General features: G+C 54.9%; 4 non-coding genes and 1 pseudogene across 4 annotated transcripts; all 5 read right to left on the bottom strand.

Moving 5' to 3' along the window:
• Nucleotides 1-6,960: 6,960 nt before the first annotated feature.
• LOC142907558 (5S ribosomal RNA) lies at nucleotides 6,961-7,079 on the bottom strand. The gene has a single exon (XR_012931084.1). It is a non-coding gene; the product is annotated as a 5S ribosomal RNA (ribosomal RNA).
• A 252-nt stretch (nucleotides 7,080-7,331) lies between these two features.
• LOC142907538 (5S ribosomal RNA) lies at nucleotides 7,332-7,450 on the bottom strand (annotated as a pseudogene).
• A 186-nt stretch (nucleotides 7,451-7,636) lies between these two features.
• LOC142907567 (5S ribosomal RNA) lies at nucleotides 7,637-7,755 on the bottom strand. The gene has a single exon (XR_012931093.1). It is a non-coding gene; the product is annotated as a 5S ribosomal RNA (ribosomal RNA).
• A 253-nt stretch (nucleotides 7,756-8,008) lies between these two features.
• LOC142907545 (5S ribosomal RNA) lies at nucleotides 8,009-8,127 on the bottom strand. The gene has a single exon (XR_012931071.1). It is a non-coding gene; the product is annotated as a 5S ribosomal RNA (ribosomal RNA).
• A 432-nt stretch (nucleotides 8,128-8,559) lies between these two features.
• LOC142907575 (5S ribosomal RNA) lies at nucleotides 8,560-8,678 on the bottom strand. Its single transcript, XR_012931101.1, has one exon. It is a non-coding gene; the product is annotated as a 5S ribosomal RNA (ribosomal RNA).
• Nucleotides 8,679-21,459: the final 12,781 nt, after the last annotated feature.

Genomic DNA, 21,459 nt, shown 5'->3' with positions numbered 1-21,459 from the left:
AAATACACTTCGTATAACAACGCGTGAATACGAATGTAAATAGATGTTCCATTGTCCGAATATTTATTTAAGATACCTACGTACAAATTAATTAGAATATGTATTTATACTGGAGAAATCCAATCAATAACTCACAAACCACCCACCCACCCTCTCAAGTTCTCAAGCATACAATAACCCATTCGCCAAGCCGTGCTGGCCTTCACAGGTGCTTGCTCACAGCACCTGCCCTAATAATCTGTTAGGGCTGTTGGGGGGTAGGTGCTGCGGGATCTGTGTCTTTGTGTGAGCTGGTGAATGTGGGGAGCGGTAGTGTTGTGATTAACGCACTTCGCCACGAAGCCGGCCAATCAGTTCGATTCCCGCTCACGGCAAAGACAAGTGACGATTGTCTGAATCGGTTATTGGCCTCGCTAATTCAGCCTGAAATCAACACGTTGTGTAAACATCACGACTAGGGAGACAAATGCGGCCGGGGATGGTGTTGGTCACTTATGCCCTCGTGTACCGTGCCGTTCTTCATAGGTAGTCGCTAACAGTACCTGCCCCAACATTCTGTTAAGGCTACACGGGGGATCTTTGTCTTTGTTTGTGAAAGTGTGGGGAGCGGTGGTGCAACGGTTAGCGCGCTGCGAACCTGGAGATCAGAGATCTCTGGCGCAGAGCGCGCTCTCATTGGTCCGTGGAGTCGTGACGTGATGCTAAGGGAGCGTGTTGATTGGGGTCGTCAGCTTGCAAAGGACTCGATGGGGAAGCCGTTTTCATAACAAACTCGACGCTCGTGGTTTGTATCATTGCAGAATGCCGCATCAAAGTCAAGTGGCTATGAGCTGCTTTGGTGTCCTTAAGCGCTGCTCCTTTCTCAAGAAAATACCCTTCCAAAAAAAGATACTCGATTAAAACCACGAGAGACCGTGCAGTGGTTGTTTTGGCACCATTCAGTATACATCATCTAAATAAGATGTTAATCTTTGAAACTGCACATTTTTTAAGATGTAATAACGAGGTCATAACAAGTGTCAGATGTAAAACCTCTTTCCATTGTTTGGATTTCACTTCCCCATAATTCGGGTGAAAATTATCGCAACATTCAAATATCGTGTATAGAATATGCTCTTTGTTGAGACCACCACGAATGAAATAGATTTTACTGCATGGTTGTTCAAAACCATGACTCTGAAATCGTTTTGGTACACAACTATGCACTGCGAAAACCTACCGACAGAAAACATGTTTTTGTAACCAAACGCTCAATGCTGAGAGCGTTTGGTTATGAAAATATTCGTGCGAGTGTGCTGCACGGGACTTTGCCTTGGCTCGAGATTAACCACCGGTCTTGCCACGTCCAGACATGGTGAGGACGACGAGGACACATTGAAAAGGAGACTCGGGCTGGTGTACTTCAACTTATTTATTTCGTTGTCACCGCTCGTACATTACAGCAACACTCATCATCAAACCAACCCAGTTCCACGTTTTTCAGTCACTTTTAAACCTCTTCTCCACCAATTACCTTTCTCCCACTTCTCGCTCTTTCCCGATCCGCTCTCCGCACCAATCCGATCCGAGTGTCAACCACTCACTCATCGGATTGCGTTTCGTGCACGTCGTGCTCACACCCCGATCTCTCTTCCCCGCCCGAGCGTGCCGCGTGCGTGACGTGGTGATCCCTGACCTCCGACCCTTGATGCGTTAGGCATGCGTGATGTCGAGTGCGGAAGGTATGCGTGCTGTTTGTGTTGTGCGAATGTGTGAGGATGGGTGACACATCCTCTATATCACCGCTTTCTCGGTTGAGACAGAGCCCTCCTCGGCTACTGCAGCTGCTGCAGTAGCAGCAGACAGCGCCTCACGCAACCGCGCGTCGCTCGCGACTCCCGAGCAGAGCGCGTGGCTGCGATTCTACGAGAATAAGAGCCCGGTCCACTCTCACGAGGAACTGGCGCGCAACATCAAAACACGTTTCGGGCAATTACCCTTCCCAAAGCACTCTATAATCAGATCGGCACAGCCGCAGAGAACGCAGGAGGGACGCGATATTGTGAGGGACGTGGGCCCCTGGCTCCCCCTCCGGGGGAGGGTTGATCTCGGGAGAGCTGCAGGTTCCGGACTCCTCGCTCATGTGAGAGCCACCGCTATCCAACTGCTCACTCGTGGGGAGAGGGCTACTGCTCCCCAGCTCCTCTCCTCGCGCCGGAGCCCCTCGGGTCCGCAGGTTCTGTTTGGGGGGCATAGCTCGGGGCTGGCGCATGGCTGCCTGGAATCAATCTGTCGCTTCTCAGCCACTCAAACGCGACGTATCCGTTCACACAACCCCACGCACCACTCTCACGCGCTGAACCGGGGGTCAGAGGGCAATGACGTCCTTCGCACACGCGTTGCCACCGAGGGCGGGCAATGGAGATTGTTTAAAGGGCTGTAGGGATAATCCCACGTGTACCCAGGCGAGTCCACCGTCGCTCACCGCGGGCACAGGCTAAACAAAGGCAGTATGGATAATTTTGCGTGTACGCCGCCTGTCTACCTGACGCACACGTTAAACACAAGGGCGGATGAGTAACCTCACGTGCCCCTGTACGAGTCCGCCGCCGCTCGCCACACACACACGCTAATCACGAGCTACGCGCAGGGGCGAGCGCAAACACGTGGGTAAATACACACTCGCGCACAAACACAGGGTACGACGCAGGAACCCCGGTCGGGCCCGCACACAATGGCCGCCTCAACAGAGTTACCCACGTGCAAATCCCCGTACCACGACGAGCGGACTCACACCACCATGTGCCCGTTCCACACTCGCAGAAACCACACAAGGTTTGTTGATCACTGACGATTTATTCCTGGCGTGTCTGTGGGCTACTATTACCCAAGTCAGTCCGGGTCAGCAGGGCAGGTTTAACCTATCTCTCGATGGTCTAAACCTGATCTACCTCGTCCCCTTGGAGTGAAACTCCCCACTCTCGCTTTCGTACTCACATTTCGCCTCCGATGCGTGGGCCGTCGCGGAGAGACGAGGCTGCACGAGGTTCTTGCGGGGAGCGGGGCCTGGCTTCGCTGATACTCGTCCCACGGACGACCCAGTGGCCGGCAAGCTGACTGCTCCGATCGCTCATTTGAGGAGAACGCGAACCCCCATCGTCGCTCTCCTCTCCCATTTTATCCCTCTCTACATCAAAGGTCTGCCCGGCTAACCCGCGATACCCCACCGCCATTGGTGCGCCCACCTCGGTGCCTTCACAGACGTCCGCTTCCCTCTCTACCCATCAACAGGGGCCGCCGTTGGGCCGTTGCCATTGGCCACGGCGTGCAAGCGTACTTTGCCGGCCAATCGGATGCTTCCCCTGGTGCTCGTGTGGACCTAACCGCGGTGACTGAGTAGCCTTGTCGTGAGCATGCAATTGCACGTCAATTCACGGCTCTGTGGTGTAATTCAACCTGGGGGAAGTCGGACAATTCCCTGGCCCCAGGAAACCGTGAGGGATGTCCCTACGAAGAAGGCCCCTGGGTGAAAACCTGGAGGCCAGGTGACTTCCCCACGAGGTCCTACGTGGGGGGTGTGTGTGTTGTGTGTGCTCATTTTGGGGATGGTGAGGGAGAAGCAGCTTCGGCCTGCACGCTCTCCCGTGGTGGCGTTGCAGGCATGGCTCCGACGGAGTGGCTTCGCTGCTATGGCACCACATAGCCCGCCGAGGTGCCAGTCTCCGTCCCGGGTTGACTGGAGCATCTCGCCTGGGTTGCCCCCACGAGGTAGCGCCGCGGGGTCCGCGGGACTCGCCCGGCCCTCGTGGCTGGCCTCGGGGGTGGTGGCTCCGTCTTTTGGGCTTTTAGCGGCGGTCTCTTCCTCCATTCCAATGGCTCCTCTCGTCCCTCGGCACCTGTGGGCTGGGGAACAAACTCAGAGGCAGCAGGGTTTAGGTGCCATCGTCCCCGCCCCCCCCAGCCTGGGCCGTGACCCCTCGGGGCCGAGCATGGAGGGTGTTGGGACCCCGGGATTTCGGGGTACCCAAACTGCGGGGTTCTCCCTTGCTGGGGCTGCCTTCCATGGTTTTAATTGGCGGACGTTGACCACCATCTCTCGGCCCCTGTCTCCGCCCTGAATCAGCACCGTCCAGGGGGAGATCTGCCGCCCCACGGTCCAGGGTCCGCGCCAGTAGGTGGTCAGTTTCCCCAGCTGTCCAGCCCCGACACGAGGGGTGTATAGCCACACGTTAGAGCCCGCCGAGTAGAAGGGGGGCTCCATAAGGGGCCGGGCGCCCTGCTCTTGGTGCCGATGCGCGGCCTCTCCTTGTGGGTAGGCCCGGCCCCGGGCCCCTCGCAGAGTCTCCATCAGGTGCTCCACGGGGCGGCTCCCCTCATCCCGTTGCAGTGGGGGAACGCCGAACAGCAGATCTGCAGGTAGACGAGACTCACGGCCACACATCATTAGGAACAGGGTCTGTCCCGTAGACGTGTGTACTGTGGTGGCGTAGGAGAACAGGGCATAGGGGAGGTGTTCGTCCCAGTCCTGCTGAGTTGCGGCCACCATGCATTTGAGCTTCCCAGCTAAGGTCTGGTTCATACGCTCCACCATACCGTTCACCTGGGGGTGGTACGCCGTGGTTCGGTCCTTCTGGATTCCGAACTCGCGGCACAGCACCTGAAACAGCTCTGCCTCGAACTCACTACCTTGCTCGGTAATGACCCATTCGGAGATCCCGTGCTTAAGTACGTAGTGCTCCACGAATGCCCAGGCCACCACAAGGGCCGTCTTATCGGGGATGGCCACCGCCACGGGATAGCGTGCGAAATACTCCACCGGTGGGATCGCGGAAATGGCCCCTGTAGGTCGATCCCAACCAGCTGGTTTGTCCGACTGACGCGGAACGGCCTCAGGGGTACCTGATATTGCGCCGCTTTCGGCCCACATTGCTGACACGCGCGGCAGCCCTGTACCCAGGCGGCCACGTCTTGCGCCAATTTGGGCCAGAGATATTGGCGACGCAGGGTCTCCCTAGTGCGCCGTTCCCCATCATGGCCCCCGAGCAGGTGGTCGTGCACCAGCCATAGCAGCTGGGGTCGCACCTGGGCGGGAACACAGATGCACCCTCTTACCACCCCGTTCTGCACACACAACCGGGCATACAAACCACTCCAGGGTCCTGGTAGGGTGCTCTTCTTTTCCCGCAGGGCCGCTTCCACTGCCGCCAGATCCGGGTCCCGTTGCTGGGTCTGTCTCAACTGCTCGTCGTCCAGGCCCGGGAAGGCGCAGCTGACGTCCTCTTGGATCCGCCCGGTCAGGGTGGGGCAGTCCGTCGGCTCCTTCTGTAGGGGTCTCCGCGGCGCATACTGCACTCTCTCTCGTGAGAGGGGGGTCTCAGTGCGCTCCCGGGGGGGCGTTGCCTGTTGGCAGCGTCCCCCATGAAGCATGGGCAGGCCTCCTCCGCCCTCGTCTCGGCGCACACCATGGGCTGCCTCGACAAGGTGTCCACATTTTCGTGCATCCGCCCAGCCCGGTACTCGATCTGCAGGTTGTATTCCTGCAGCTGCGCCAGCCATCGGGTCATCTGCCCCCGCGGTTTCTTGAATGTGAGATGGAGCTGCAGAGCATAATGGTCACTCCGCACCCGACATTTTCTGCCATACAAATACGGCCAGAACTGTTTACATGTGAAGATCACGGCGTACAGTTCCTGACGGGTCACGCAATAGTTCAGCTCGGCCCTGCTCAGGGTCCAGCTGGCGTATGCGATGGCCCGCTCCATCCCATCCTGCACCTGTGACAACACCGCGCCCAGCTCATAGCTGCAGGCGTCGGTGTCCAAAATCAAATCGGTGGAAAAATCCGGGAAAGCCAGGGTGGGGGTATGGGTGAGGTGGTCTTTGAGGGTGGTGAAGGCCGTCAGGCGGCCTCCGTCCACTGATAAGGGTTCTTAGGGGAAGTGAGTTGGGTGAGGGGGCGTGCAATCTCGCTGAATCCCTTTACAAATCGATGATAATAGGTGGCGAGCCCCAAGAATGACCTGATCTCCGTCAGGTTCCTTGGCCATGGCCATTCCACTATGGCGCGTACCTTCTCCGGATCGGTGCGCAACCCTGCCTCGCTGATTCGGTGTCCAAGGTACCCCACCTTGTGCTGCGCAACATAACACTTACGTGGCTTGAGTTTGAGATGGGCGGCTCGCAGTCGCTGGAACACCTCTCATAACCTGGACCAGTCCTCAGACAGAGATATACTGAACACTATCACGTCATCCAGGTAAATTAGGCACTGTTCCCACTGCAAGCCCCGCATCACCAGCTCCATCAACCACTGGAACGTCGCAGGCACATTAGTGAGTCCGAACGGGAGTATCCGAAACTCAAACAGTCCCATCGGTTTGGTAAATGCAGTCATTGGCCGATCCTCCTCCGCCATATCCACCTGCCAGTACCCGGATGCTAGATCGAGGGTGGAAAAATACCGCGCCACCGCGAGGCTGTCAAAGGTGTCATCGATGCGGGGGATGGGGAAGGCATCGCCGAGGGTGACTGCGTTCAACTTTCGGTAATCAACACAAAACCGGGTCGACCCATCCTTTTTCATCACCAGTACCACCGGGGCAGACCAGGGGCTAGCTGAGGGCTGGATTATGTTATCTCGGAGCATTTCCACGATGGCATCTTTAATCTGGGCCCGTTCAGGCGCGCCCACTCGGTATGTGGGGAGTTTAATTGGTTGGGCGGCACCGGTGCCAATTTGGTGCTTAACAAGGTCAGTCCGGCCCACATCCGAATCGTGCTCACTGAACACGTCGGCGTCATCGCTCATGAAAACGTTTATTCTGAGCTCCTGGTTTAGCCCCGAATGAGTAGCATCAAACAGTATTTTACAATAAAATATTGATCCCAATGCAGTACACCATATCGACGTGAAATTGGCAGGTGCACTCACTGGATGAGTCGAAGTGTAAAAAGCGACCCATCCAGATACAACAATGCAAAAGCCTACAACACCTGGTATTCCCAGGCAGTCTCCCATCCAAGTACTAACCAGGCTCGACTCTGCTTAGCTTCCGAGATTAGACGAGATCGGGCGCATTCAGGGTGATATGGTCGTAGGCCATGCTTGGAAAGACCTGTCGCACATTCAGATGTATAAAACAATCAACATTCAACTATACTTCTGGAGGTCATCGCTCATAAAACCTTTATTCTGAGCTCCTGGTTGAGCCCCGAAAGAGTGGCATCAAACATTATTTTACGATAAAATATTGATCCCAATGCAGTACACCATATCGACGTGAAATTGGCACGTGCACTCACTGGATGAGTCGAAGTGTAAAAAGCGACCCATCCAGATCCAAAAATACAAAATCCTACAACACCTGGTGTTCCTAGGCAGTCTGCCATCCAAGTACTCACCATGCTCGACCCTGCTTAGCTTCCGAGATCAGACAAGATTGGGCGCATTCAGGGTGATATGGTCGTAGGCCATGCTTGCACACACCTGTCGCACATTCAGATGTATGAAACAATTAAAGTTCAACTATATTTCTGGAAATCATCGTTCATGAATACTTATATTCTGAGCTCCTGGTTGAGCCCCGAAAGAGTGGCATCAAACAGTCTGGATGAGTCGAAGTGTAAAAAGCGACCCATCCAGATATAACAATGCAAAAGCCTACAACACCAGGTATTCCCAGGCAGTCTCGCATCCAAGTACTAACCAGGCTCGACCCTGCTTAGCTTCCGAGATCAGACGAGTTCGGGCGCATTCAGGGTGATATGGACGTAGGCCGTGCTTGCAGAGACCTGTCGAACACTCATATGTATAAAACAATCAACATTCAACTATACTACTGGAGGTTATCGCTCATGAAAACGTTTATTCTGAGCTCCTGGTTTAGCCTCGAAAGAGTGGTATCAAACAGTATTTTACGAGAAAATATTGATCCCAATGCAGTACACCATATCGATGTGAAATTGGCAGGTGCACTCACTGGATGAGTGGAAGTGTAAAAAGCGACCCATCCAGATCCAAATATACAAAAGCCTACAACACCTGGTATTCCCAGGCAGTCTCCCATCCAAGTACTAACCAGACTCGACCGTGCTTAGCTTCCGAGATCAGACGAGATCGGGCGCATTCAGGGTGATATGGTCGTAGGCCATGCTTGGAAAGACCTGTCGCACATTCAGATGTATAAAACAATCAACATTCAACTTTACTTCTGGAGGTCATCGCTCAAAAAACATTTATACTGGTAGGAACGAAGTTGTAAACTGAGTGTACCAGCCTGCAATAGATTAATGTGTCCGTACGTCCGTCCGTCCCCTTTCAATACTTTAACGAAGTGAAATCTCGTGCTGTTGGGTGTATAAAATCAGTAATAGACAGCGCAGAGACTTGTCCTACCAGCCCACCCTGCAGGGACCTGTTTCTGAGCTCCTGGTTGAGCCCCAAAAGAGTGGCATCAAACATTATTTTACAAGAAAATATTGATCCCAATGCAGTACACCATATCGACGTGAAATTGGCAGGTGCACTCACTGGATGAGTCGAAGTGTAAAAAGCGACCCATCCAGATCCAAGTAAACAAAAGCATACAACACCTGCTATTCCCAGGCAGTCTCCCATCCAAGTACTAACCAGACTCGACCCTGCTTAGTTTCCGAGATCAGACGAGATCGGGCGCATTCAGGGTGATATGGTCGTAGGCCATGCTTGGAAAGACCTGTCGCACATTCAGATGTATAAAACAATCAACATTCAACTATACTTTTGGAGGTCATCGCTCATAAAACCTTTATTCTGTGCTCCTGGTTGATCCCCAAAAGAGTGGCATCAAACAGTCTGGATGACTTGATTCGAAGCTTTCGTGACTGCAAGAATTACTCTTTGTTTTTTTCGGTAAAGTCACATATAAATAAAAAATAATAAAATAACAATAGCGTACGACGTTTCGGTTGCAACACAAGCAGTCATCATCAGGTACAGAAGAGCTAAATTTACGAGAGAGAGGAAACACATAACCCCAGATGTATATACAGACACCCAAGAAGGGGGCGTGGATGGAGTGGGGTGTGAGAGTGGATGGTGTCGCGGTGAGAGTGGATGGTGTCGGGGTGAGTATGGATGTTGGAGAGGTGAGAGTGGCTGGTGTAGGAGTGAGCGTGGATGGTGTAGGGGTGAGCGTGGCTGGTGTAGGGGTGAGCGTGGATATTGTAGGGGCGAGAGTGGATGTTGCAGGAGTGAGCGAAGATGGTGTAGGGGGTGAGCGTGGAGGTTGTAAAGGCGAGCGTGGAGGTTGTAAAGGTGAGCGTGGATGGTGTAGGAGTGAGCGTGGATGGTGTCGCGGTGAGAGTGGATGGTGTCGGGGTGAGTATGGATGTTGGAGAGGTGAGCATGGATGGTGTAGGAGTGAGCGTGGATGTTGCAGGAGTGAGCGTGGATGTTGTAGGGGTGAGCGTGGATGGTGTAGGGTTGAGAGTGGATGTTGTAAAGGTGAGCGTGGATGGTGTAGGGGTGAGAGTGGATGTTGTATGAGTGAGCATGGACAGTGTAGATGTGAGTGTGGATGGTATAGGGGAAAGCGTGGATGGCGTAGTGGTGAGCGTGGATGGTGTAGGGGTGAGCGTGGATGTTGTAGAGGTGAGCGTGGATGGTGTAAGGGTGAGCGTGGCTATTGTAGGGGTGAGCGTGGATGTTGTAGGGGTGAGTGTGGATGGTGTAGGGGTGAGCGTGGATGTTGCCGGAGTGAGCGTGGGTGTTGTAGGAGTAAACGTGGATGGTGTAGGAGTGAGCGTGGATGGTGTAGGGATGAGCGTGGATGGTGTAGGGATGAGCGTGGATGGTGTAGGGGTGAGCATGGATGTTGTAGGGATGAGAATGGATGGGGTTGGGTGTGGCGTGGATGGTGTTGGGGTGAGAGTGGATGGTGTCGGGGTGAGAGTGGATGATGTCGGGGTGAGAGTGGATGGTGTCGGGGTGAGTATGGATGTTGGAGAAGTGATCGTGGATGGTGTAGGGGTGAGCGTGGATGTTGCAGGAGTGAGCTTGGATGTTGTAGGGGTGAGCGTGGATGGTGTAGGGGTGAGAGTGGAAGTTGTCAAGGTGAGCGTGGATGGTGTAGGGGTGAGAGTGGATGTTGTGGGGTGAGGGTGGATGGTGTAGGGGTGAGCGTGGATGTTGTAGAAGTGAGAGTAGATGGTGTAGGAGTGAGGTTGGATGTTGTAGCGGTGAGCGTGGATGGTGTTGGGGTGATGGTGGATGTGGTAGGGGTGAGCGTGGATGTTGTAGGGGTGAGAGTTGATGGGGTTGGGGTGGGCGTGGATGGTGTTGGGGTGAGAATGGATGGTGTTGGGGTGAGAATGGATGTTGGAGAGGTGAGCGTGGATGTTGCAGGAGTGAGCGTGGATGTTGTAGGGGTGAGAGTGGATGGTGTAGGGGTGAGAGTGGATGTTGTAAAGGTGAGCGTGGATGGTGTAGGGGTGAGAGTGGATGTTGTATGAGTGAGCATGGACGGTGTAGATGTGTGGATGGTATAGAGGAAAGCGTGGATGGTGTAGAGGTGAGCGTGAATGGTGTAGGGGTGAGCGTGGCTATTGTAGGGGTGAGCGTGGATGGTGTTGGGGTGAGCGTGGAAGTTGCAGGAGTGAGCGTGGATTTTGTATGAGAGAGCGTGGATGTTCAAGGGGTGAGGGTGGATGGTGTAGGGGTGAGCGTGGATGTTGCAGGAGTGAGCGTGGGTGTTGTAGGAGAAAACGTGGATGGTGTAGGGGTGAGCGTGGATGGTGTAGGGGTGAGCATGGACGTTGTAAAAGTGAGCATGGATGATGTAGGAGTGAGTGTAGATGGTGTAGGGGGTGAGCGTGGAGGTTGTAAAGGTGAGCATGGATGGTGTAGGAGTGAGCGTGGATGTTGTAGGGGTGAGAGTGAATGGGGTTGGGGTGGGCGTGGATGGTGTTAGGGTGAGTGTGGATGTTGGCGAGGTGAGCGTTGATGTTGCAGGGGTGAGCGTGAATGTTGCAGGAGTGAGCGTGAATGTTGTAGGGGTGAGCGTGGATGGTGTAGGGGTGAGAGTGGATGTTGTAAAGGTGAGCGTGGATGGTGTAGTGGTGAGAGTGGATGTTGTATGAGTGAGCATGCACGGTGTAGAGGTGAGTGTGCATGGTATAGGGGAAAGCATGGATGGTGTAGTGGTGAGCGTGGATGGTGTAGGGGTGAGAGTGGATGTGGTGGGGGTGAGCGTGGATGTGGTAGGGGTGAGCGTGGATGGTGTAGGGGTGAGCGTGGATGGTGTAGGAGTGAGCGTGGATGGTGTAGGGGTGAGCGTGGATGGTGTAGGCGTGAGCGTGGATGGTATAGGAGTGAGCGTGGACATTGTAAAGGTGAGCGTGGATGGTGTTGGGGTGAGCGTGGATGTTGCAGGAGTGAGCGTGGATGTTGTAGGGGTGAGCGTGGATGGTGTAGGGGTGAGAGTGGATGTTATAAAGGTGAGCGTGGATGGTGTAGGGGTGAGAGTGGATGTTGTGGGGTGAGGGTGGATGGTGTAGGAGTGAGCGTGGATGTTGTAGAAGTGAGAGTAGATGGTGTAGGAGTGAGGTTGGATGTTGTAGCGGTGAGCGTGGATGGTGTTGGGGTGATGGTGGATGTGGTAGGGGTGAGCGTGGATGTTGTAGGGGTGAGAGTTGATGGGGTTGGGGTGGGCGTGGATGGTGTTGGGGTGAGAATGGATGGTGTCGGGGTGAGAATGGATGTTGGAGAGGTGAGCGTGGATGTTGCAGGAGTGAGCGTGGATGTTGTAGGGGTGAGAGTGGATGGTGTAGGGGTGAGAGTGGATGTTGTAAAGGTGAGCGTGGATGGTGTAGGGGTGAGAGTGGATGTTGTATGAGTGAGCATGGACGGTGTAGATGTGTGGATGGTATAGGGGAAAGCGTGGATGGTGTAGAGGTGAGCGTGAATGGTGTAGGGGTGAGCGTGGCTATTGTAGGGGTGAGCGTGGATGGTGTTGGGGTGAGCGTGGAAGTTGCAGGAGTGAGCGTGGATTTTGTATGAGAGAGCGTGGATGTTGAAGGGGTGAGGGTGGATGGTGTAGGGGTGAGCGTGGATGTTGCAGGAGTGAGCGTGGGTGTTGTAGGAGAAAACGTGGATGGTGTAGGGGTGAGCGTGGATGGTGTAGGGGTGAGCATGGACGTTGTAAAAGTGAGCATGGATGATGTAGGAGTGAGTGTAGATGGTGTAGGGGGTGAGCGTGGAGGTTGTAAAGGTGAGCATGGATGGTGTAGGAGTGAGCGTGGATGTTGTAGGGGTGAGAGTGAATGGGGTTGGGGTGGGCGTGGATGGTGTTAGGGTGAGTGTGGATGTTGGCGAGGTGAGCGTTGATGTTGCAGGGGTGAGCGTGAATGTTGCAGGAGTGAGCGTGAATGTTGTAGGGGTGAGCGTGGATGGTGTAGGGGTGAGAGTGGATGTTGTAAAGGTGAGCGTGGATGGTGTAGTGGTGAGAGTGGATGTTGTATGAGTGAGCATGCACGGTGTAGAGGTGAGTGTGCATGGTATAGGGGAAAGCATGGATGGTGTAGTGGTGAGCGTGGATGGTGTAGGGGTGAGAGTGGATGTGGTGGGGGTGAGCGTGGATGTGGTAGGGGTGAGCGTGAATGGTGTAGGGGTGAGCGTGGATGGTGTAGGAGTGAGCGTGGATGGTGTAGGGGTGAGCGTGGATGGTGTAGGCGTGAGCGTGGATGGTATAGGAGTGAGAGTGGACATTGTAAAGGTGAGCGTGGATGGTGTTGGGGTGAGCGTGGATGTTGCAGGAGTGAGCGTGGATGTTGTAGGGGTGAGCGTGGATGGTGTAGGGGTGAGAGTGGATGTTATAAAGGTGAGCGTGGATGGTGTAGGGGTGAGAGTGGATGTTGTGGGGTGAGGGTGGATGGTGTAGGGGTGAGCGTGGATGTTGTAGAAGTGAGAGTAGATGGTGTAGGAGTGAGGTTGGATGTTGTAGCTGTGAGCGTGGATGGTGTTGGGGTGATGGTGGATGTGGTAGGGGTGAGCGTGTATGTTGTAGGGGTGAGAGTGGATGGGGTTGGGGTGGGCGTGGATGGTGTTGGGTTGAAAGTGGATGGTGTCGGGGTGAGAATGGATGTTGGAGAGGTGAGCGTGGATGTTGCAGGAGTGAGCGTGGATGTTGTAGGGGTGAGCGTGGATGGTGTAGGGGTGAGAGTGGCTATTGTAGGGGTGAGCGTGGATGGTGTAGGGGTGAGTGTGGATGTTGCAGGAGTGAGCGTGTATTTTGTATGAGAGAGCGTGGATGTTGCAGGAGTGAGCGTGGGTGTTGTAGGAGTAAACGTGGATGGTGTAGGGGTGAGTGTGGATGGTGTAGGGGTGAGCGTGGACATTGTAAAGGTGAGCATGGATGATGTAGGAGTGAGCGTAGATGGTTAGGGGGTGAGCGTGGATGTTGCAGGGGTGAGCGTGGATATTGCAGGAGTGAGCGTGAATGTTGTAGGGGTGAGCGTGGATGGTGTAGGGGTGAGCGTGGCTATTGTAGGGGTGAGCGTGGATGGTGTAGGGGTGAGCTTGGATGGTGTAGGAGTGAGCGTGGACGTTGTAAAGGTGAGCATGGATGATGTAGGAGTGAGCATAGATGGTGTAGGGCGTGAGAGTGGGGGTTGTAAAGGTGAGCATGGATGGTGGAGTGAGCGTGGATGTTGTAGGGGTGAGAGTGAATGGGGTTGGGGTGAGCGTGGATGGTGTTGGGGTGAGTGTGGATGTTGGCGAGGTGAGCGTGGATGTTGCAGGAGTGAGCGTGGGTGTTGTAGGAGTAAACGTGGATGGTGTAGGGGTGAGCGTGGATGGTGTAGGGGTGAGCGTGGATGGTGTAGGCGTGAGCGTGGATGGTATAGGAGTGAGCGTGGACATTGTAAAGGTGAGCGTGGATGGTGTTGGGGTGAGCGTGGATGTTGCAGGAGTGAGCGTGGATGTTGTACGGGTGAGCGTGGATGGTGTAGGGGTGAGAGTGGATGTTATAAAGGTGAGCGTGGAAGGTGTAGGGGTGAGAGTGGATGTTGTGGGGTGAGGGTGGATGGTGTAGGGGTGAGCGTGGATGTTGTAGAAGTGAGAGTAGATGGTGTAGGAGTGAGGTTGGATGTTGTAGCGGTGAGCGTGGATGGTGTTGGGGTGATGGTGGATGTGGTAGGGGTGAGCGTGGATGTTGTAGGGGTGAGAGTGGATGGGGTTGGGGTGGGCGTGGATGGTGTTGGGTTGAGAGTGGATGGTGTCGGGGTGAGAATGGATGTTGGAGAGGTGAGCGTGGATGTTGCAGGAGTGAGCGTGGATGTTGTAGGGGTGAGAGTGGATGGTGTAGGGGTGAGAGTGGATGTTGTAAAGGTGAGCGTGGATGGTGTAGGGGTGAGAGTGGATGTTGTATGAGTGAGCATGGACGGTGTAGATGTGTGGATGGTATAGGGGAAAGCGTGGATGGTGTAGTGGTGAGCGTGGATTGTGTAGGGGTGAGCGTGGATGTTGTAGAGGTGAGCGTGAATGGTGTAGGGGTGAGCGTGGCTATTGTAGGGGTGAGCGTGGATGGTGTAGGGGTGAGCGTGGCTATTGTAGGGGTGAGCGTGGATGGTGTAGGGGTGAGCTTGGATGGTGTAGGAGTGAGCGTGGATGGTGTAGGGGTGAGCGTGGATGGTGTAGAGGTGAGCGTAGATGGTGTAGGGGGTGAGCGTGGAGGTTGTAAAGGTGAGCGTGGATGTTGTAGGGGTGAGAGTGGATGGGGTTGGGGTGGTCGTGGATGGTGTGGGGGGTGAGAGTGGATGGTGTCGGGGTGAGAGTGGATGGTGTCGGGGTGAGTATGGATGTTGGAGAGGTGAGCGTGGATGGTGTAGGGGTGAGCGTGGATGTTGTAGGGGTGAGCGTGGATGGTGTAGGGGTGAGAGTGGCTATTGTAGGGGTGAGCGTGGATGGTGTAGGGGTGAGTGTGGATGTTGCAGGAGTGAGCGTGTATTTTGTATGAGAGAGCGTGGATGTTGCAGGAGTGAGCGTGGGTGTTGTAGGAGTAAACGTGGATGGTGTAGGGGTGAGTGTGGATGGTGTAGGGGTGAGCGTGGACATTGTAAAGGTGAGCATGGATGATGTAGGAGTGAGCGTAGATGGTTAGGGGGTGAGCGTGGATGTTGCAGGGGTGAGCGTGGATATTGCAGGAGTGAGCGTGAATGTTGTAGGGGTGAGCGTGGATGGTGTAGGGGTGAGCGTGGCTATTGTAGGGGTGAGCGTGGATGGTGTAGGGGTGAGCTTGGATGGTGTAGGAGTGAGCATGGACGTTGTAAAGGTGAGCATGGATGATGTAGGAGTGAGCATAGATGGTGTAGGGCGTGAGAGTGGGGGTTGTAAAGGTGAGCATGGATGGTGGAGTGAGCGTGGATGTTGTAGGGGTGAGAGTGAATGGGGTTGGGGTGAGCGTGGATGGTGTTGGGGTGAGTGTGGATGTTGGCGAGGTGAGCGTGGATGTTGCAGGAGTGAGCGTGGGTGTTGTAGGAGTAAACGTGGATGGTGTAGGGGTGAGCGTGGATGGTGTAGGGGTGAGCGTGGATGGTGTAGGCGTGAGCGTGGATGGTATAGGAGTGAGCGTGGACATTGTAAAGGTGAGCGTGGATGGTGTTGAGGTGAGCGTGGATGTTGCAGGAGTGAGCGTGGATGTTGTAGGGGTGAGCGTGGATGGTGTAGGGGTGAGAGTGGATGTTATAAAGGTGAGCGTGGAAGGTGTAGGGGTGAGAGTGGATGTTGTGGGGTGAGGGTGGATGGTGTAGGGGTGAGCGTGGATGTTGTAGAAGTGAGAGTAGATGGTGTAGGAGTGAGGTTGGATGTTGTAGCGGTGAGCGTGGATGGTGTTGGGGTGATGGTGGATGTGGTAGGGGTGAGCGTGGATGTTGTAGGGGTGAGAGTGGATGGGGTTGGGGTGGGCGTGGATGGTGTTGGGTTGAGAGTGGATGGTGTCGGGGTGAGAATGGATGTTGGAGAGGTGAGCGTGGATGTTGCAGGAGTGAGCGTGGATGTTGTAGGGGTGAGAGTGGATGGTGTAGGGGTGAGAGTGGATGTTGTAAAGGTGAGCGTGGATGGTGTAGGGGTGAGAGTGGATGTTGTATGAGTGAGCATGGACGGTGTAGATGTGTGGATGGTATAGGGGAAAGCGTGGATGGTGTAGTGGTGAGCGTGGATTGTGTAGGGGTGAGCGTGGATGTTGTAGAGGTGAGCGTGAATGGTGTAGGGGTGAGCGTGGCTATTGTAGGGGTGAGCGTGGATGGTGTAGGGGTGAGCGTGGCTATTGTAGGGGTGAGCGTGGATGGTGTAGGGGTGAGCTTGGATGGTGTAGGAGTGAGCGTGGATGGTGTAGGGGTGAGCGTGGATGGTGTAGAGGTGAGCGTAGATGGTGTAGGGGGTGAGCGTGGAGGTTGTAAAGGTGAGCGTGGATGTTGTAGGGGTGAGAGTGGATGGGGTTGGGGTGGTCGTGGATGGTGTGGGGGGTGAGAGTGGATGGTGTCGGGGTGAGAGTGGATGGTGTCGGGGTGAGTATGGATGTTGGAGAGGTGAGCGTGGATGGTGTAGGGGTGAGCGTGGATGGTGTAGGGGTGAGCGTGGATGTTGCAGGAGTGAGCGTGGATGTTGTAGGGGTGAGCGTGGATGGTGTAGGGGTGAGAGTGGATGTTGTAAAGGTGAGAGTGGAAGGTGTAGGGGTGAGAGTGGATGTTGTATGAGTGAGCATGGACGGTGTAGATGTGAGTGTGCATGGTATAGGGGAAAGCGTGGATGGTGTAGTGGTGAGCGTGGATGGTGTAGGGGTGAGCGTGGATGTTGTAGAGGCGAGCGTGGATGGTGTAAAGGTGAGCGTGGCTATTGTAGGGGTGAGCGTGGATGGTGTAGGGGTGAGTGTGGATGTTGCAGGAGTGAGCGTGTATTTTGTATGAGAGAGCGTGGATGTTGAAGGAGTGAGCGTGGGTGTTGTAGGAGTAAACGTGGATGGTGTAGGGGTGAGTGTGGATGGTGTAGGGGTGAGCGTGGACATTGTAAAGGTGAGCATGGATGATGTAGGAGTGAGCGTAGATGGTTAGGGGGTGAGCGTGGATGTTGCAGGGGTGAGCGTGGATATTGCAGGAGTGAGCGTGAATGTTGTAGGGGTGAGCGTGGATGGTGTAGGGGTGAGCGCGGCTATTGTAGGGGTGAGCGTGGATGGTGTAGGGGTGAGCTTGGATGGTGTAGGAGTGAGCGTGGACGTTGTAAAGGTGAGCATGGATGATGTAGGAGTGAGCATAGATGGTGTAGGGCGTGAGAGTGGGGGTTGTAAAGGTGAGCATGGATGGTGGAGTGAGCGTGGATGTTGTAGGGGTGAGAGTGAATGGGGTTGGGGTGAGCGTGGATGGTGTTGGGGTGAGTGTGGATGTTGGCGAGGTGAGCATGGATGTTGCAGGAGTGAGCGTGGGTGTTGTAGGAGTAAACGTGGATGGTGTAGGGGTGAGCGTGGATGGTGTAGGGGTGAGCATGGACTTTGTAAAGGTGAGCATGGATGGTGTAGGAGTGAGCGTGGATGTTGTAGGGGTTAGAGTGGATGGGGTTGGGGTGGGCGTGGATGGTGTTGGGGTGAGAGTGGATGGTGTCGGGGTGAGTATGGATGTTGGAGAGGTGAGCGTGGATTGTGTAGGGGTGAGCGTGGATGTTGTAGGAGTGAGCGTGGATGTTGTAGGGGTGAGAGTGGATGTTGTAAAGGTGAGGGTGGATGGTGTAGGGGTGAGGGTGGATGGTGTAGGGGTGAGCATGGATGTTGTAGAAGTGAGCGTAGATGGTGTAGGAGTGAGGGTGGATGTTGTAGCGGTGAGCGTGGATGGTGTTGGGGTGAGGGTGGATGTTGTAGGGGTGAGCGTGGATGTTGTCGGGGTGAGGGTGGATGGTGTAGAGGTGAGTGTGGATGTTGTAGAGGTGAGCGTGGATGGTGTAGGGGTGAGCGTGGCTATTGTAGGGGTGAGCATGGATGGTGTAGGGGTGAGCGTGGATGTTGCAGGAGTGAACGTGGGTGTTGTAGGAGTAAACGTGGATGGTGTAGGGGTGAGCGTGGATGGTGTAGGGGTGAGCGTGGACGTTGTAAAGGTGAGCATTGATGATGTAGGAGTGAGCGTAGATGGTGTAGGGGGTGAGCGTGGATGTTGCAGGGGTGAGTGTGGATATTGCAGGAGTGAGCGTGAATGTTGTAGGCGTGAGCGTGGATGGTGTAGGGGTGAGCGTGGCTATTGTAGGGGGTGAGCGTTGATGGTGTAGGGGTGAGCTTGGATGGTGTAGGATTGAGCGTGGATGGTGTAGGGGTGAGCGTGGATGGTGTAGGGGTGAGCGTAGATGGTGTAGGGGGTGAGCGTGGAGGTTGTAAAGGTGAGCGTGGAGGTTGTAAAGGTGAGCGTGGATGGTGTAGGAGTGAGCGTGGATGTTGTAGGGGTGAGAGTGGATGGGGTTGGGGTGGGCGTGGATGGTGTGGGGGGTGAGAGTGGATGGTGTCGGGGTGAGAGTGGATGGTGTCGGGGTGAGTATGGATGTTGGAGAGGTGAGCGTGGATGGTGTAGGGGTGAGCGTGGATGGTGTAGGGGTGAGCGTGGATGTTGCAGGAGTGAGCGTGGATGTTGTAGGGGTGAGCGTGGATGGTGTAGGGGTGAGAGTGGATGTTGTAAAGGTGAGCGTGGATGGTGTAGGGGTGAGAGTGGATGTTGTATGAGTGAGCATGGACGGTGTAGATGTGAGTGTGGATGGTATAGGGGAAAGCGTGGATGGTGTAGTGGTGAGCGTGGATGTTGTAGAAGTGAGAGTAGATGGTGTAGGAGTGAGGTTGGATGTTGTAGCGGTGAGCGTGGATGGTGTTGGGGTGATGGTGGATGTGGTAGGGGTGAGCGTGGATGTTGTAGAGGTGAGAGTGGATGGGGTTGGGGTGGGCGTGGATGGTGTTGGGGTGAGAGTGGATGGTGTCGGGGTGAGAATGGATGTTGGAGAGGTGAGCGTGGATGTTGCAGGAGTGAGTGTGAATGTTGTATGGGTGAGCGTGGATGGTATAGGGGTGAGAGTGGATGTTGTAAAGGTGAGCGTGGATGGTGTAGCGGTGAGAGTGGATGTTGTATGAGTGAGCATGCACGGTGTAGAGGTGAGTGTGGATGGTATAGGGGAAAGCGTGGATGGTGTAGTGGTGAGCGTGGATGGTGTAGGGGTGAGCGTGGATGTTGTAGAGGCGAGCGTGGATGGTGTAAGGGTGAGCGTGGCTATTGTAGGGGTGAGCGTGGATGGTGTAGGGGTGAGCGTGGATGTTGCAGGAGTGAGCGTGGATTTTGTATGAGAGAGCATGGACGTTGCAGGAGTGAGCGTGGGTGTTGTAGGAGTAAACGTGGATGGTGTAGGGGTGAGTGTGGATGGTGTAGGGGTGAGCGTGGACGTTGTAAAGGTGAGCATGGATGATGTAGGAGTGAGCGTAGATGGTTAGGGGGTGAGCTTGGATGTTGCAGGGGTGAGCGTGGATATTGCAGGAGTGAGCGTGAATGTTGTAGGGGTGAGCGTGGATGGTGTAGGGGTGAGCGTGGCTATTGTAGGGGTGAGCGTGGATGGTGTAGGGGTGAGCTTGGATGGTGTAGGAGTGAGCGTGGACGTTGTAAAGGTGAGCATGAATGATGTAGGAGTGAGCGTAGATGGTGTAGGGGGTGAGCGTGGGGGTTGTAAAGGTGAGCATGGATGGTGTAGGAGTGAGCGTGGATGTTGTAGGGGTGAGAGTGAATGGGGTTGGGGTGAGCGTGGATGGTGTTGGGGTGAGTGTGGATGTTGGCGAGGTGAGCGTGGATGTTGCAGGAGTGAGCGTGGGTGTTGTAGGAGTAAACGTGGATGGTGTAGGGGTGAGCGTGGATGGTGTAGGGGTGAGCATGGACTTTGTAAAGGTGAGCATGGATGGTGTAGGAGTGAGCGTGGATGTTGTAGGGGTTAGAGTGGATGGGGTTGGGGTGGGCGTGGATGGTGTTGGGGTCAGAGTGGATGGTGTCGGGGTGAGTATGGATGTTGAAGAGGTGAGCATGGATGGTGTAGGGGTGAGCGTGGATGTTGTAGGAGTGAGCGTGGATGTTGTAGGGGTGGGCGTGGATGGTGTAGGGGTGAGAGTGGATGTTGTAAAGGTGAGGGTGGATGGTGTAGGGGTGAGCGTCGATGTTGTAGAAGTGAGCGTAGATGGTGTAGGAGTGAGGGTGGATGTTGTAGCGGTGAGCGTGGATGGTGTTGGGGTGTGGGTGGATGTTGTAGGGGTGAGCGTGGATGTTGTCGGGGTGAGGGTGGATGGTGTAGAGGTGAGTGTGGATGTTGTAGAGGTGAGCGTGGATGGTGTAGGGGTGAGCGTGGCTATTGTAGGGGTGAGCGTGGATGGTGTAGGGGTGAGCGTGGATGTTGCAGGAGTGAACGTGGGTGTTGTAGGAGTAAACGTGGATCGTGTAGGGGTGAGCGTGGATGGTGTAGGGGTGAGCGTGGACGTTATAAAGGTGAGCATTGATGATGTAGGAGTGAGCGTAGATGGTGTAGGGGGTGAGCGTGGATGTTGCAGGGGTGAGTGTGGATATTGCAGGAGTGAGCGTGAATGTTGTAGGCGTGAGCGTGGATGGTGTAGGGGTGAGCGTGGCTATTGTAGGGGGTGAGCGTGGATGGTGTAGGGGTGAGCTTGGATGGTGTAGGATTGAGCGTGGATGGTGTAGGGGTGAGCGTGGATGGTGTAGGGGTGAGCGTAGATGGTGTAGGGGGTGAGCGTGGAGGTTGTAAAGGTGAGCGTGGAGGTTGTAAAGGTGAGCGTGGATGGTGTACGAGTGAGCGTGGATGTTGTAGGGGTGAGAGTGGATGGGGTTGGGGTGGGCGTGGATGGTGTGGGGGGTGAGAGTGGATGGTGTCGGGGTGAGAGTGGATGGTGTAGGGGTGAGCGTGGATGGTGTAGGGGTGAGCGTGGATGTTGCAGGAGTGAGCGTGGATGTTGTAGGGGTGAGCGTGGATGGTGTAGGGGTGAGAGTGGATGTTGTAAAGGTGAGCGTGGATGGTGTAGGGGTGAGAGTGGATGTTGTATGAGTGAGCATGGACGGTGTAGATGTGAGTGTGGATGGTATAGGGGAAAGCGTGGACGGTGTAGGGGAAAGCGTGGATGGTGTAGGGGTGAGCGTGGATGTTGTAGAAGTGAGAGCAGATGGTGTAGGAGTGAGGTTGGATGTTGTAGCGGTGAGCGTGGATGGTGTTGGGGTGATGGTGGATGTGGTTGGGTGAGCGTGGATGTTGTAGAGGTGAGAGTGGATGGGGTTGGGGTGGGCATGGATGGTGTTGGGGTGAGAGTGGATGGTGTCGGGGTGAGAATGGATGTTGGAGAGGTGAGCGTGGATGTTGCAGGAGTGAGTGTGAATGTTGTATGGGTGAGCGTGGATGGTATAGGGGTGAGAGTGGATGTTGTAAAGGTGAGCGTGGATGGTGTA

Source organism: Petromyzon marinus, chromosome 79, assembly GCF_048934315.1.
Source record: "Petromyzon marinus isolate PM22_M1 ecotype Great Lakes invasive population chromosome 79, UKy_Petmar_22M1.pri1.0, whole genome shotgun sequence".
Taxonomy (NCBI): domain Eukaryota; kingdom Metazoa; phylum Chordata; class Hyperoartia; order Petromyzontiformes; family Petromyzontidae; genus Petromyzon; species Petromyzon marinus.
The sequence above is the reverse complement of the archived record's forward strand: the minus strand, read 5'-3'. Positions and strand labels throughout refer to the sequence as shown.